Below are 17,092 nucleotides of genomic sequence, written 5' to 3'. Positions count from 1 at the left end.
AAAGCCTTGTGAACAATGCAAACATTCATCTTAACCAACAAAAATAGTGTTCAAAAGTAAAGTCTCAGCTGTTCTTAACTTAAAAGTAATTCTTGGGTTCCCTATCCCAAGATCAACACAGTTCCAATCACTGTTTGCTGCAACAATGTCCCATCAGATCTTGAGGTTCCCTTCCCCAAATTCAATACAGTACCGTTCACACAAAAAGGATGTCCTGAGGTTCTCTCTCCCCAGTTCAATGAAGCATAGTTCACACAAAAAGGAGTTCTTGAGGTTCCCGTCACCAAGACAGTGTTTCTCAATTATTTCCCCTCTCAGGGTTCCCTTCCCCAAGATTTCACTGCAGCACTTATGCTGAACTCATCTGTTCAATGTTCCATACGAGAAAACAATAGGTCCACTTGTCCCACCTTTTGGCTTGCTTTAGCAATTGATTCACAGTTCCTTGTGGCTCATTTTCAATATCCTTTGCTTGTCATCATTTAGGGCTCTCTGGTCTAGGCACAGTTGTCAGATCATACTGTACACCCATTACAGGTCACGCAACCAGGAACCGAAGGCTTCTCCTTGGCTTGATTCATAATATTTGTAATCTTCACTTTAGGGAACTCCTTGGTCTAGGTGCAGTTTTCAGACCACACTGTCCAGCAACTACAGGGCACGCAACCATAAGTTCCCTTAGCCTTGTTTCTGCCTCTGGCTTTTTGACTTCTCACATTCGTGTTCTCTTTAGTTAATGTAACACTTTCTGCATCAGTTTTTGTCTTGCCACAGATTATTGAATCTTTCTCACATTGGTAGTTATAATACTCAAGTGATTGTTCCATTTTCCATATGCTTTCGTTTTGCTTACAGTGCTGCTCACATACAGTTTGACATTCAAATTGTTTGTTTAACTTCAAATATTAGTTCGGTATTCAGTGTTTCACAATCTTATTCCAAATAGCACTTTCCATTCAGCAGTTCAGTGTTCAATATGCTTAATTAGCAATTTCAATTCAGTTTGGTATTCAATATAACATGGTCTTACTCAAATTGTCATTTCCATTCAGTTCAGTATTCACTTGGACCGTTACTTGCTTGCGGTCCCCTGGGAGTGCTCCGGCCTTCCCGTGTCCTCTGACACTCACTAGATCCTTGTGTCTCCACAGCGGTGGTTCCTGCTGCTCCCGCTCACCTTCTCCATAGCGGGGAGGCAGACTGCCACGTTCATCGGGCAGGTCCTGAACTCCCTTCTCGGCTTCTTGCTGCACTATAGACACAGACTGCGTCTTCCCTGCTGGCTTTGCAGCTCCAGCTGCCTCCAGGTCTTGGGACGGACGGTGCCTCTCTCACTCTCTCATCAGGTTGGCAGCTCCAGCTGCCTACCTTCCAGTTTGAAGGCTCCCGGCCCTGCACCCACCAGCTGAAGGTCCTCTGGGATCGATTCCGGCATTCAGACTTCTGAATCTGTTCCCAGCACGGCGGTTCTCCTCCTCCTAGTAGCTCATGATTCCCACCTTATACACCTTTATACACCTGAGTCCTATTTTTAAAAATAAATGTGTTTATTGGCATTTTAATTATAGACACAAGAAAAGCATTTTCAAGAAGATGTCATCTCGCTACTCATAGCGAACCAATAAATCTGAACAAGGTAAACAGAAGGAGAAGGGGACAGGACGGGGAAGGGCAACCAGGATAGGGAGAGAAGGGGAGACAACTAGGAAATCAACCTAACCCCAATATGACGGCAGACAATGAAAGCGATGGCCCTCCCCTGGCCACCTGGGCAAAATATCCCTGGGGATTGGTTTTGAGAGTGTCTTCAAGTTTCTCAAACCCTACCACTAATATAACTAAGACCAGGAGAATGGTTCCCTTCTCCTGGTTACTGCGTTCTTCACGGGATTCTGTTTTGATTCTTCTGTTCTACTCAGTCGATCAAATTCAAATAGCATTGTGTTATCTTTTGAGTTATGTTCTGTAGCTCCTTTAGGGGACTGGTAGGTCCTTTTTCTCTTTCTCTCTAATTATCTTAGTTCGATTTCAGTTTGTTCTCTCTCTCATGTAAGGTTCTGGGTCCCTGTGTATATTGTTCTCCTTTCGTATACTCTGACTAATCAATTCCCAATTATAATTCACCTTTTTCCAGAGTGCTGTTTCATGTATGAGGTTTATCTTCTTGCCATCAGAAAACTGTATCCCCCATGAGTCTTTTCCTCTTATATTCTCCCTTTTACTGTCAGGATATGGATTGTCTTTTCCCGACGTGAGACGTTTCCAACTTTTCTTCCCTCCCACTTTGTAGTGTTTGTGTTTCTTTCTATTTCATTAACACAGTTCTGGTTTCTTACTTAATTTCCAATCCCCTTCACACCAATACTGGGACAAGTTTCATTTGATTTACATTGAGTCCCTCTTGCCATTTCAGTATTCCCGTTCATTGTATTACCTTCTGTGTTCAGAGGCAACTGTGCTGGTACCTGGTGGATATCGGATTCTCTTTCGCCTGCTTTGTAGCTCTGCAGCGTACTTTCTGTGTTGTCTCTTTCTTCTGTGCCTCACTCTTGTCTTCTAAATGTCACTAATGCCATGACTCGGATCGGGAGTGATTTCCTCCCACTGGTGGTGTCAGTGTTGTTACAAGAGTGAACTGCCCACCACGACTTCTTCATGGTCAAGCCACCACTGAACTATCTCTTCCACTGGACTTGGTTTTCCTTCGCTCTGACATGCTGGTCTCCCAATGTTTCTTGCTCTGTGTGGTAGCTGCTCTAGCTTACGCGGACTCTGCGTTCTATGACAGCCCCAACCTCTTCCATTCTCTTACGTACAGGGGGCTTCCCCTGGTTCTGTCGGCATTCAATCTCTCTCTCTGCTCTTCGCCCTCTCTCGCTGGTTCTATGGCATATCATCCCTTATCAGCCTCCTCGGCACAGTCCATTGGAGAGTCTGAGTTAAAGGAATATCCTCATTTTCTTGTTGCTGATGATATTGGTTCACTTTATCTTCATGAAACTGATAACACTCTGGTGTATTATACAAGTCCATATAAGCCATCACATGGAGGGTCTCAGGGAGTTCCTCACTGTAGCAGGAGTCCTTGTCCCCAAAGGGGGAGTCTATCCAGGTGAGGTCCAACTTGCCTCTACCGCTAGGGATGGTGTTGCAGAGCTGGCTCACATCAATAGCCTCAAAGGAGGGCGGGGGGAGCGCTCCCCCTTGGGGAGAAGTGGTGAATTCCCTCGAGTTGTCACACTACCATGGAACAAATCTTTGGGTAGATTAGGAACGACTTATGTCTCCACAGAAAAAGTGATTCCCAAGATGGTCATGGATACTTGAGTCAGGCCTCATCACGAGTTTGGCGGTAACCCTTAAATGCGTCAGTAGCACTATTACCGCCGCATTTAAGGGTCCGCCAGATCATGGCTTTAGCGGATTTCCCCCCAGCTCTTAGCTGGGGGGAAATCTGCGTCAAATTTGCTGATTTTTGGCGCGATTACCGCCTGCGGGAAATCCGCCAGCGGTAATAGCGTGAATGTTCCCCATTGGGCCCAATGGGGAATGAGGAATTCCTGAATGGGCCCAATGGGGAATGGGCAATAACAGTTTCGCAAAACCCGTGATCTGGCGCTAATAGCGCTGGGGGGTTTGGCGGTAGGACTATTAGCGCCGGCGCTAATAGTGCTGGCGTTACCACCCAACTCGTGATGAGGCCCAGTGTGTACGTTCTGGTGTGACCATGAATACATTGGACTGACCGCCAAAGTGATTCCTTCTATCCTGATGGTATAAGTGTAGGGTGTATGGCACACCCCTTGCTCCCAGTGTCTAGATAGGCCCACACTTTCTGGTGAAAAATAGTGGTGGGAACCTTGTACGCTATTCGGTTCCACACATAGAAGCATTTACTCCTCCCTTTTCCTTGGGGTTTCTTACCCTTAGGGCAATCACCAGGTCTGGAGATGTTATTAATGTTTAGCCATAAAGGGTGGTAGCTAAAGATGGTGTGGGTTCTTCCATGCCGTTGGATAAGGTTTTCTTGGGACTTTTTCATGGTGGTGATGTGGGGGGTGGGTCAGACATTTAGGAGACACCTTCTCCTGGGATGTCTGAGTTCCCCACAAGAGTAGCATGCTGGAAGGAAGAGACACCCGTGAATTTATGGAACTTTTCAAGTCCTCCCAATCTGCTATATGGGTAGTGTGTTCACTGTCTCTGGACAACTCCTGCGGGTCTAGCCCCTACAACTGATTGGGTATCTGACCCTTCAGAGAAGCCTGTTAAATTCTCTGCAATACGTTCTTCCTTATCCTCAGTTTTCATACACAAACTATTTAATTGGGAAAACAAAAAGGGATTCTACTTAAGGACTTCCGCATTCTGCCCCTTCTAATGAAAGAGGGCCTTTATAGGACCTTAAGAGGTCAGAGGGTGCTAGCGTCCACAGTCAGGTGGTGAATCCCATTTCAGCTTCATTCTGGCTAGCGCCCTGATCTGTCTCCAATCCAGTGGGAGTTGGTAAGCAAAATCAGGATGTTGTGATAACAGTTTTCCTTCCTGGACTCATTACACCTCTCTACCATGTCTCTCAGTTTAATGTGCTTTCTGGAAAGACCTCATAATAGTTCTTGAAAATAAATGTTCATCACACTTCTCTATAATTGGCCTTTGCCAACAGTCACTTAATTTGGTGAAAGCACGTTTCACTTCTTAAGCTTTTCCAAATGAACTAATTTCATTTTTAGTCCTCTACAAACTTGGAACATTCACTGAAGCAAGAAAGAGGTTTCTTTTCTCATCCCCTTTGTGAGGGGTCAGAAATGAAAGACAGACACAAAGTGGTAGCGTTTTGAACATCAGACATCTTTATTGAAATAAAACGGTTGGATAAATGCCTCTTCGTCCCCTATGCTAAGGAGAGTTTCCCTGCCTACGAAACTAAAACTAAAGATCAGTGTGTGTGTCTCGTCATCAACAATTATATGTACTGTGCTTGTGTCCAAAACATACTAATCTGATCCTCACACTGGAAATGAACAACTAAGGGTGTAAGGAAAGTGTCTCTGATTTAGGCTTAGCAAAAAGTGTTCACAATTAAAGCAAGTAGATCAATCCAATAAAAATAGTCTCTTCCAAGGAGAAGTCCTTGGATCCAGAGGGTGGTTCCCTTCCCCTGGATTATCTCAGGTGGGATGGCGAAAGTGTCTTTTCCAAACAATGATTCCTTAAGGATGGCACAATTGTCTCTTTCACACAACTTTTTAAGGAGGGCAAAAGTGTCTCTTTCACACAATAGCTTCTTTGGTTGCTTATAACCTGTTCAGGACGTTTTTTCTGCAACCAGCATGTCCCACACCATTCAGCTCTTTCTAGGTTTCTTTGCACTGAGTTCACAAAACAATGGGGTATTATTTACGATGAGATATTTCACATAGGATTCTCTTCAACCACTTCCCTGTTTTAGCGGGCCATCTGATATACTTGTCTATCAGAAATCCTCCAGTGAACTCTTTAGGTCTCTGCTTATATTGTTTCGCTAGGTATTTTGATTTCAACAGGAAAAAGTTCTTTGTTCAGTTTCACACATTCCACTTGCCTGTTTCTTAGAGTCTCTGGCATATTTGTTTTGCCATATTGTTAGGAAATATTTCTCTTTACTGCATCTTTCCTTCCAACTTTATGGAACCCCCAAACTTTTTGCTTTTATTTTTTAATCTGACCTGTACTTTTTACAGTGCTGTGAACCCTTAAGCTTCACTGCACTGGCTCTTGCTCATATGTCAATGGGAAACTGACATGTGCTTCAGGTTGTCAGTACTGGGAAACATTGTTTCCCTTAGTCGTGTTACTGTGTTACTACTTTTGGTTACTTTTGTATCACTTGTGGTTACTTTTTATCATTGTGCACAGCAGTTTACACTGCAGTACAATGGGGTACATTTTCTTTTGCCCCATACTAACACTCAGAGGATGTTTGGTTACTCTGGGTGTGCTAAAAGGATAAGATGGTGGCAGCAGTGACTTTTCCCTACTTTTGGGGAATTTTTGTTTTAGCCTTACCGCTTTTACCACATTTGGCTACTAATTGTGGCTACTGGTCAAACATGGCCGTGCCACGAGATTTTTCACTTGTCCTTTTGTCATCTTGTTCTTTAGCCTTCTTCCTGGCCTGAGAAGCCAGGAAAATCCTTATAAAGACTTCCAGTGACCGGGAAAGCAGAAGCTGTTGGCGGGCTGCTGGAGGGCTGTGTGTGTTTGCTGGCAGGATGTGGGCTGGGACTGTCTGGTCCCAATCCACAAACTGGTCTCATTGGGTCTGAGTGGTATGCATGAATGTTCCCGCCAGTGGTCCTGATTGAACCACTGCTGCGGTGTGTGTGGGCTAGTCCTGCTATTGGCTAATTAGAACAGTAGCTCTTACCTGGCTTTTAGGATACGAAGAGGACCCCTGCACCCATTCTTCCGAGATCCTGGAGAAACCTGAAGGAGCCAAGTATCCTGTCCAGCTGCGAGACCTGTGAAGAACCCAGAGACCTGACTGAATGTGGCCTGGAAAACAGCTTCTGCTGCTGTCCTAGAGGTGCCCTGTCTTGCTCATGATCTTTAGCAGTCCTGCAAAGGAGCTGTGACCCTTGAGTGGAGGGACCATCCATTCCTGATGTCTGCTCGGTGCCCTGCCAAAGGAAGCCTTCAGAAGTGCCCTGGAACCGTCCTGTGGCTGACCAGCTTCGATTTTGGGCTACCGTGCTGCTGGTGTCACCATACCGGGATTCGGCCTGAAACTTGAGGGATCCTCAGCTGGCCCTACGAGGCTAACCTCTGCGAAATGTCGGCATCCTAGCATCGAGGGGACCCGAGATAGGAGGGAAGGTCTGACCGCAGCTGCTGAGTTCCGTTTGCGTCACTGTGCTGCGGTGACCACCCTCCGAAATTGCTTACCTGACCCGAGTCCAGTCCTGAGAGGGGTCCTGCATCGAGTTTTGCTGCATTCTACCAACGAGAGTCCTTGCAACAGTGAAAGACACCAACTGGAGATCAGCTCGGACCTGCAACCCCTGGGAATCAAGGACTGTGACTTTTGGTGGGAAAAGCAACCTCAGACCCTCTTCCTTTGTCCTGCCAAGTCTGGGGAAGAATCAGAGTATGGAGTGGCGGATAGGTTACAGAGCTTCTAACCTACCTCTATACTCCCATTATAAGTCAATGGGCTTATAATAAACATTAATTCTAACAATATTGGCTTTGCCATTGCTTGCTTGCACAAGACCTCTGAAAGTTGGGGCTACTTTTGGTAGTTAGTGTTACTTGTACGCTAACCCCAAGAACTCTTCACTGGACGGACCGCAGAGACCCTACCTGCATTTTTTCCTGCTTCATAACTTCTATGGAACATTAACCTGAACTATTGGGCAAAGGGCCCCAGACAACCTAGGGCAGGACATTTTTGATAAGGGATCATCTCGGTGGTCCTTGAGCACATAATACTGCTCTAACCTTTCCTTTGCAGGAGTTTCTGATATGTATTTTGCCCTATAACAAAGTGAATGTATATATGTATTTAGTTTATTAGTCTTGTGTGATAACTCTACTTGCTAGGAGTCATCTTTCATAGTGTGTTTTGGCCATAAATAAACAACTGCATTTTTATACATCCTGTCTAAGTGTAATCTGTGATTCCCATTGTGTGACCTAATTATGGACCCTTTACAAGCTCACCCCCTCTGAACAACTTAGCCTAGACCACCTGTCACTGCTATCCAATCTGGTTTGGCTACAGCTCCCCAGGGTTGTCCCTGTCACAATATAGGTTGGCCTTCTACACATCTGTCCACCAGGCCAGAGTATAGATAATCAGCCCTAACACATATGTGTTGCAAAAGTAAGTATGTTTCTTTCTATCACTTTTGTGGACTTCCTGGTATACTCTCCTGCCAGGAATCCTTTAGTAGTTTCATCAAATCCCCTGGTATACTCCCCTGCCAGGTATCTTTCTAAAATGTTAACGTGCTTATTCAACTTCAACTTGCCTGTTTATTTGTATTACTGCCAGGGCTTCCTTGCATCTAGTTCTTAGACTCCCTGGTATACTCTCCTGCCAGGTATCTTTAAACAATGTCTTATGCTTCTGTATATTTCAGCTGGATTGCTTGGTGTGCTCCCCCACCAGGCATCCCTTTCCGGGATCTTGCAGGTCCTCCGGTATGCTTCTCTGCCAGGTATCACTGCTGATGGTCTTCTTTCACCAGGACTTTTTTCAATGTTTCCACTATCTTTTCAGGATAGCACAGTTGTATTCCTTCACTGTCTATACTTCATTGGCTTGAAATACTACTTGTTCCTACTTTCTCCACATTGATATCTCATATGTGGGGACTTGTTCAAGTTCTGTCTTTCAACTTCTTTACTAGTATTGATTTGCTTTTGGTAATACTTGCTTCCAACTTTCCCCTTATTGACATATGATATATTGAGACGTGCTCAAGTTGTATGTGAGTGGTCAGAAATGTGAGGCAGGCAATTTTGTAAGGAGTTTTCATCTATAGCCATTTCATTAAAGAAACAGGTTGAATAAACGCCTGACTATCCCTGCCATGATGAGGATTTCCCTGCCTAAAATAAACTAAAGAAAACATTTTAATCAAAGCATATCTAACACTCACACTTATACAACAATCAAAGCAAAAAGGAAATATATGGCAATTCAGTTCAACAACAGTATATAACATGTGACCTGGTTCACAATGTGATCATTGTCTCTTGTCATGATCTGGATGAACTTCCCTTCCCCAGATCAAAAGAAAGGTTCAAAGGAAATCCAGTTTAACACAAAGTTCCAATTGTGAAGGCATCATGAAGTAAGACAAAGACAACAGATTCACTTTTCTTAAAACTTTAAAATCTTTGTCAGGATGGAGTAAGGCCTAACTTTCCCTATGCTAAGGTGGGATTTCCCTACCTAAAGAAACTAAAGATAGTCTGTGTCATTAAGTTCAACTCAAAGGTCTGTATGTGTCCAAAACCTATACTTGCCCTCACAACTAAAGATGTACTATGTGTAGGGAAGTCAGCAACAAAAGAAACACTGTTCCAAATAAAGTTTTGAGCTTCTTCCAGCTCCTGGCTTGTTTTTCAGCATCCCCTTCAATAAGTTCAAAACAGTTCCTTATTTTAATTTGTTTTGGTCACAACTGACCTTTACAAAATAGCAGCATTGAATTAAAAAAGAAAAAAGTAAAATGTGCGTTTACATTCATTTTACACTCTTGAGAGCTTAACAGAGTCAGTTCAACACACTATTTAGGAGAGAAAAAGGGCTTCTGTTGTCTAGGCTTAAGCCAACATTTTCCTCTTGGTGAGGACCATAAGACCATTGTCAGTCCACACACATCTTCTTTGCTGGATCTCTATGCTTCAATAGGAGCAGAGTCAAAATTCTCTGTATGAGGTATGTGGGTGAAGCCAGCCCTTGAGAGAACCTGGCTTACTGCTAATGTTAACAGGTTCCAACATTTTTCTGAGAACAACCAGACCTCTTTGTCCACAAATTTGGAAAATGATTTAGCTCTCATGTCCCATGTGCCTTCACAATCCCAAAGTAAATGGCTCAGGCTTTGATTAACTGGATCTGCGCAACTTTTTGCAGTTTAATTGTTTTTTGTTTTTGCCCTCTGATATTCAGTATTTCTCCTGTATGGATGATTTTTAAGCAGGCCCTTAAAAATGTATTTCTCGATTCTTGCTCTGGATGTTTCATTAAATAGTTTGGTAAGTGACCCAGTTTCTTGTCCACTACTAAGAAGCTGTTCTGGGGTTTGATTTGTCGCATTTTCTCACCAGTTCTGATCCAGTCCCTAGTTTCAATGTCTTTTTTAGCTTTCAAGGGGTTGATAATCAGCATTTCAATAGAAGAGTCAGCCTCTATCAAAGCTCTTGAGACCTTTTGTTCCAAGTGGTCTAGTATCTTTGATTTGTGAGATTGTAGATGTAATTTGATATCTTCATAAAAATGAGTTTTTTTGTGGCTCTACTATTAGCCTGTACAATGAAAGAAGCCTCCATTTTGCTAATGATTCCAAAGATTTCAGGCCCAATTCAAACCTGAGGGTTGGCATAGAGAGACATATTGGCAGGCCCAACGTCCTTTTCCAAATCCGGCCTACTTTTTGCCAGTTTAGATCCCACAGTACGGGTTTAGTCTCCAAGCCATACAGAATAATCGGAACTGCTTTTGCAGTATAAAATTTCACCAGGGGAACAATGGAGAATTTACAGAGTTCACGAAAGATCTTCTTCATCTGTGGCACTGTTCTCTCCATTTTTAATCCTAATTCCCGCTCCATTTTGCCAATTGATGGAGAGGCATATACTGTATAGCCCAGATATACTGACTCATCTACTCTTGGGATGACTTCGCCTTCAAGTGCCTAGCCTCCAAAATGTATGTGTTTCTTTGGATGTTTAAACACTATGATCTTTGACTTCTTGGGATTGATTAAGAGGCCGTTTATTTTGGCGTATTCACTTAGTCCATTCAGTAGATGTTGTAGCCCAACTGCAGTCCTGTCAATCAAGACGATGTCGTCAGCATAGGCGAGCCAGTGTATCTTGATTGTATTAAGCAGTGGGCTCGCCAATGTCCAGGACTGCGAAAAGGGTCCCAGGTCTGCCAAATATAAATTTAAGAAAAATGGCGCACCCAGACAGCATTGTCTAACCCCTTTCTCGACCATAATTGGATCTGAGAGGTGGCCGAATTCGTCAAGCAGAACCATCAATGAGGTATCTTTGTGACGTTTTATCTGTATAGACAACAAACCGCTTGGTGCGCCCCAATCCCTCATTTTGACCCATAAGCGTTCTCTTCTCACCAGGTCAAATGCCCTGGAGAAGTCTATCCAAGCCCCATAAATAGGTCCCTCTGCTGCCTCTTTCGAATGTTCAGTCAGCAGGTTCAGTATTAGATCATTTAGAGCAGTAGACATCCCTCTTCTAAAGCCTGTCTGAGATTTTGATAAGATATTTGCTTTCTTGGCCCAATCCTCCAAGTCCTGCAGTAGTATCCTCATGGAGATTTTGCTTTCAATATCGAGGAGGGCGATCAGTCTGTAGTTCTCCGGTTGCGACCTCTCACCTCCCTTGTAGAATGAAATAATAATTGCTTGCTTCCATGAGGACGGGACGGTGTGACTTGCAAGGATCTCGTTGAAGAGATGGTACAGTAGATTTGCCCAGGTATTGGGATTGTATTTTAGGACTTGATAAGTTAATCCATTTGGGCTGGCAGCCTTAGAGGACAAAGCTTTTGCTATTAGGTCTTCTATTAGCTGGATGTTAAAAGTAAGTTCCCATTTGGCACTTTCCAACTTGATTCCTTGAGCCTGTTGGCTGTTTTTAAAACTTTTAGTGAGGTAGTCAGTCCAACTTTTTTCTGAGACCAAGTTGCATTGGGTAATGTTGGTACTTTTATTTTTTGTCCAAGCTATTAATGATGGACCAGAAATGTTTGCTGCTGTCCTTACAAAGGGCCTCCAGCATCTGCTCGTTAACTTGTTGATAGCGTATGATTTTTCTTGAGAGAGACCATTGCTTATAAATCCTTTTCAGTTTTTGCAGCTCTCCTCGTAGTGTGGACTGATCGGTGTTATGTTTTCTCAGGTGTCTAAAATCCCACCTATATATTTTTTTTGAGTTGAGCCCAGGTTTCTTCATCAAATGTGCGCTGATGATGAGTAATTTTCTGTAGTCCTCCTGAGCTTGGGGGATGAACAGACCAAATGAATTTATAAACATTTTCAGGAAAACAATTTTCATTTTGTTCTCTCAAGGGGATTTCAGCAAGATTGTCATTTAATTTCTTCCCCTCTCTTTTGTACTTCACGAGGGTAGCTTTGCCTTTTTTTCAGAGTCAGGTCATGTGCATACCTTTCACCTTGGCTGATGTTAAAGTCAGAGATGGTTATTTTGAGGCTGCCGTGATCACTCCCTTCCCCCCAGGTGGTTTCCATGCACACATTTTTTGCGAAGATGCCTTCCGATACAAAAATGTAGTCCAGGGTGGAAGAAGAGTTGCTGCGTGTCCAAGTTGGACCAGGCGGACTATCGCCGGGCACAGCCCCATTCAGCATACTAAGGCCCCATGAATTCATATAGTTCACCCATTGTTCCCCATTCTTAGCTTGTTTGGACCGTCTTAAGTTGTTCCTGTCGTTTTGGTGTTGAATGCACTGTGCGTTAAAATCCCCTGTCAGGATCACATAGGCCTCTCCAAAGTCCAAAGCTATCTTTTCCATTAATATTGATAACGAGGAGTGAAAGGCCTGAAGATCAATCTGTGCAGGATTCCAGTAAACATTCACTGCTATAAGCTGTGCCCATCCCAATGGCGAATGTAAACCAACTTTGGATGCCAAAATACAATTTTTGTTGCTGTATATTGGTATAACTTCTTTACTTAGTGAATTGCTAATGCACAACAAGAGTCCCCTGATGGGTGAACTTTAGCCTTCTGAATTTCTGGTATTGTAAGGATTGTGTAGCCCTCTATTTGCGTGGGATGGGTTAGCCAAGTCTCTTGAAGGAGAACAATATCGGTATTGCAAAAAAGAATGTTTCTCTGTTTTTTGGTTGTAAAGGTTTTTGGTCCCTGGGTGTTCCAGCTCACCACACTTAGGTTATTCTGCCTAAAGATTCTGCGACCCCAAGCCTAGTTTTTTGAAGGACTTGCGTAAGAATCTCAGTCAGTGCAGCTAACAGTTCAAAAAGGCCTCAGGGTTCCCGTCCCTAAGAGTTCAACACAGTTCGCAAAGTCATGGGGTTCCCTTCCCCAAGTAGTCAGCTCTTCTAGCTTCAAAACTACAATCAGTTAAAAAATCTCTTGGCTTTCAATAACAATTTCCAATTTAACTTTGTAACCATCCAGGCTTTGCAATAGTGCATACAGATTGTTCTTCTCTTCAATCACTTCAGCACTTGTTATACAATACAACTTCTGTATCTTGGCTTTTCCTTGACTCTTTCCAGGTAGGGGGTCATTCTGTCTAGGCTCAGTTGTTGCACCACACAGTCCACCAATTACAGGTCATCAAACCAGTAACCATTGCACTTTGTTGCCAACTTCTGGTTTCCCTCTCTGCACCTGGATCATTTGTTGGGGCGCAATTCTTCTCCAACAGATGTTTGCCGCACCTTGTGTATTTCTGGGCTCACCCTTATTTTGGCTTCTTCTTGGCATAACTTATATTTCACACAATCCTTCGGGCTTTTTTGCCAACACAGGTTTTCTCTGACTGAACCTGTGTCACTAACCAGTATTCCATTCTGTTTCTCCTTGACAGTCTCTTAACTTTATCACAACGTATATTTCACACAACTCACTCTGTGGTGTTAATCCTTTTCTACCACCTTGCTTTCATGATGACCATTAATGTTCATTACTTGCTATTCACTCGGTTCACCAGTACTCATAATTTTGCTTTCACTTGGTTCATAAGTGTTCATCACTTCGGTTTCATTCGTGCTCTGCTTTCATATACTTTGCTGTTCGGTATTCAATAATTCTTGTTATATTCTTAGAAGTAGTTTGCAGCTTGTTCGGTATTCAAAATTCTTCAATTCGGTCTTCAAACAAAGTTATTATAAGTTCCAGTTAGTTTTGGATTTTCAATTTCCCCTTTTCCCACCCGGAGCGCCCCGGTATGAATGCTCCTCCGGGTGTCTTCTTTCTTCCATTTGGCTTATCCTCGCTCCGCTTGGGCTCTTCAGGAGCTTTGGCGAGCAGCACTCTTTACCTTCGAACCTTGCTGCAGCGGCCTGCGGCAGTCTTAAGCCCTCAGTGTCCCACAGCTCTGGCTGTGGACACACAATGCAGGGGACTGCAGGTGTCTCAACCCTCTTGTGGCCCGCTCAGGCCCCGGCGTCTCGCTCACCCTTCTGCAACACACAGGGTCCTTTTCACCGGCCCTCTCCAGCCTACTCAAGATCTGCCAGCCATGTCTGTCCCTTCAGGCAGGTTCTCTTTCTCTCATGCTGGTCTCTCATTTTATATACCTGTGGGTCTTTAACAGGTTGCAGATGTAAGTCTTTTGCCTGACTATAGTTGAATCTATTAGCAGGACATGCCTGGCCTTTCAAATGGAACTGCTCCACAGTCCACTTCCTCGTCCCAATACCAAAGTGGTGTGAATTAATGGAAGTGTGCATAACTCCCAGTTGCCTCCTCCTCACTCCAGTCTTAAAGGGAAATGATTGTGGGACAGTTTGTTTTTTGTAAGCGCTTTGAAACACATTGGGCCTCATTACGACCCTGGCGGAAATCGAAAAACGATGGCGGAAATGCAATACCGCCATCGAATAGCGCTCGGTGCGACTATGACCCGTCACCGCAAAGTACGATGCCATTAGCGACACCGTAGCGAACGCCAACGCTAACTGCACCAAGTACGCGCGCGCGCGCCATGCCAAACCGTAATTACCACCATGGCGCAACGGTACGCGAATTCTGACCCTAGCGGACATGCACCTAACGCCATCAAGCACGGCGGAAAGTACCATTCCGCCATGGTGAGAAGTACGGCATCGCGAACCAACCGTAAACGGCCCCACTGAGTGCCTGTACACCGCTCCCTGGCCACATTGTACAACTCCCCGTAGGTGCAATGAAGTCACACAATGCAACCAGTGAAATGTACTAGTCATCCATGCCTGCCAACGAACAAATGAATCTCAAGAGGGGCCAATGGGAGCTGCAGGGCACAGATGGCACGAATACAGAAGCCATCCCAATGGACATGACCTCAGTCTCCCACCAAGAAACGCACGCAAACACAGGCACCTGTGACCAGCAATATTCCGAAAATCACATCATTCCACCAATCCACCTGGCTGACCGGCATCTGTTACACAAAAGCTAATCCCCCGCCCCTGAGCATGACATCATTAAAACAGTCATATTGGCAGCCCTCATCCCTGACCTCACTGGGCTTCGTAGGCAAACGCGCCCAGCACAGTACCACGCAACTATACTCCGAAGCTGGAACCCAATGCAGATCTCCTCACAATACATCGCTCCCCAAATAGGAATATGCCACATCACTTGCAAAGAAGAACGCTACACGGTCCATATCAGAATAGAAATTTAATGCACAACAAATTCACCAAGCCCATACAGCCATTAGGCCATGAACTCCAAAACACATTTCACCATTGTGGGCTGCATCCGCAATAAATGACCAGCTACTTCTTGTGTGACGCCCTGTTCCTTCATGGTACACAGGGGCTACATTCTCGTACGAAAAGGCAACATGGAAGCGCCTAGAACCGCAGGGCCGTCCCAATAGGGAGGCACTAGTCCAGCTGAAAGGCCGAAATGTTGCTCCTAGCCACTAGTACTGCGTAAGGGCATGTGGCCCATTGGCGATCGTCCCATAAGATCGTAATGCTGCTCCACTGATTAACACGAAGCAGCAGGTGTCGGGAGTAAAATCCATCTGCAGGAGTGGCATACAGATGGCAGTGGCAAAAGGGGAGGAGATACCTGTCAACCAAATGAAATGAAAAAGAACAGTATGGCCATCAGAACTACATTTGAATTACTCACTTCAATGATCACACCAAATCCACAGCCATATGCATGCTAGCCCACTCCAAAGGATCATCACCACCCAAAAACCACTTGCGAATCATAACTATCTATATCGAGGTGAAAACACCATCACAAACGAGTGTACCTGTGCATGCGTCTGTTAAAACAGAATCCATCAGATGGGATTGGTAACGTGCATAGACACAAGTGTCTGAAGGCGCGTCGAGACAGGGAGGGCTCAACAAGGCCAGATAGACGATGGTCCCACTATGGCAGCCCTGCATCACATAGCGCAGGGGAGGCGGACAGATTCCAAGAAGCCCTGTACATGGCAAACTCTGTATCAATTCATCTGTCCATGCATCCATTCATCATTCCCTCATCCCGTAATGAAAACGCCTGTTTCCATACTCACATAACATGTGAAATTTCCATTGAGTCTGTGCGTTATGCAGCCTGCAAAATCCACTGTGCCCCAGCCCGTAATTCCAGTGTTGTGAAGTAACATGTATTTGGGAACGTCCGGCCTCATCGTCCACTTCGCCATTGCGCATCCCAAACTATTCATATCAATCATTGCATCCTCGCCATGGCCCCTGTCCCAAGGACATTGAACAATAGAACGTTATATTTGCAGTCAGACCTGTGGGCATCTCCTCGCCGCTAGCTGAAAACCGAAAGCGCCGCCCTTCGAATTCCTCATTTGCAACATCACGTCGAAAAGGCATCTGTGGCCGCTTGAAATCACAAATTAATCCATCTAGTGCGGCTGTGTGTGAAAATGGCAACTGCCTTCACTCACAAATGGGACGCCCCGCCCGTCGTTGAACCTCGGTACAGTGATGCATGAGGGTCCACCGTTACTCGAGTACTACGTTCCACTGACCCTTCACAAGTCTGTTCGCGACTGCAAAGATAGTATGTGAAACAATGGGACCATAGCCGAATGAACATATCAACCAATGTTACACTGCCATCGGGTACAAATACATGATTGTAATAGCAAGATGCCATTCGTCGAATTGCAGCGTTGTGTGCGGGACGTGCTCGCCCAAAGGGGAGAGCAGCTTGCACAGGTGGAATGAATCACCACAGGTGGAGGCCATACAGCCTGAAAACACATAAATTGCACGCCCAGTCTCCTCCCACAACCACTCCGAAATGCTACCGGCAGGACTAGCTATGTTGGCCCTGGGGGACCTGATAGCACTGCAGGTACTCCAACTTCAAGAAGAAGACGAACACCAACTACAACCGGCCGCACGGAGGAGACGCAGGAGGAGGAGGAGGGCAAGGCAGGGCCAGCAAGGGCCGCCAGCACAGCCACTACCACCACGCAGGCAGCCCGCAATCCCACGCCTCCGAGCACATCCGTTCAACCTCACTGATGAGCAGATCCACACCCTCTACCGTTTGGACCGGGACACCATAACCGCCATTGTGGACATGACACAGGCTGACCTTGTCAGCATGATAGATAGCCCAACCGCCATCCCACCCCTACTGAAGGTGGTGTCTGTACTC

This window comes from Ambystoma mexicanum, chromosome 12, assembly GCF_040938575.1.
Source record: "Ambystoma mexicanum isolate Mex_15411 chromosome 12, UKY_AmexF1_1, whole genome shotgun sequence".
In the NCBI taxonomy this organism is placed as follows: domain Eukaryota; kingdom Metazoa; phylum Chordata; class Amphibia; order Caudata; family Ambystomatidae; genus Ambystoma; species Ambystoma mexicanum.
The sequence above is the reverse complement of the archived record's forward strand: the minus strand, read 5'-3'. Positions refer to the sequence as shown.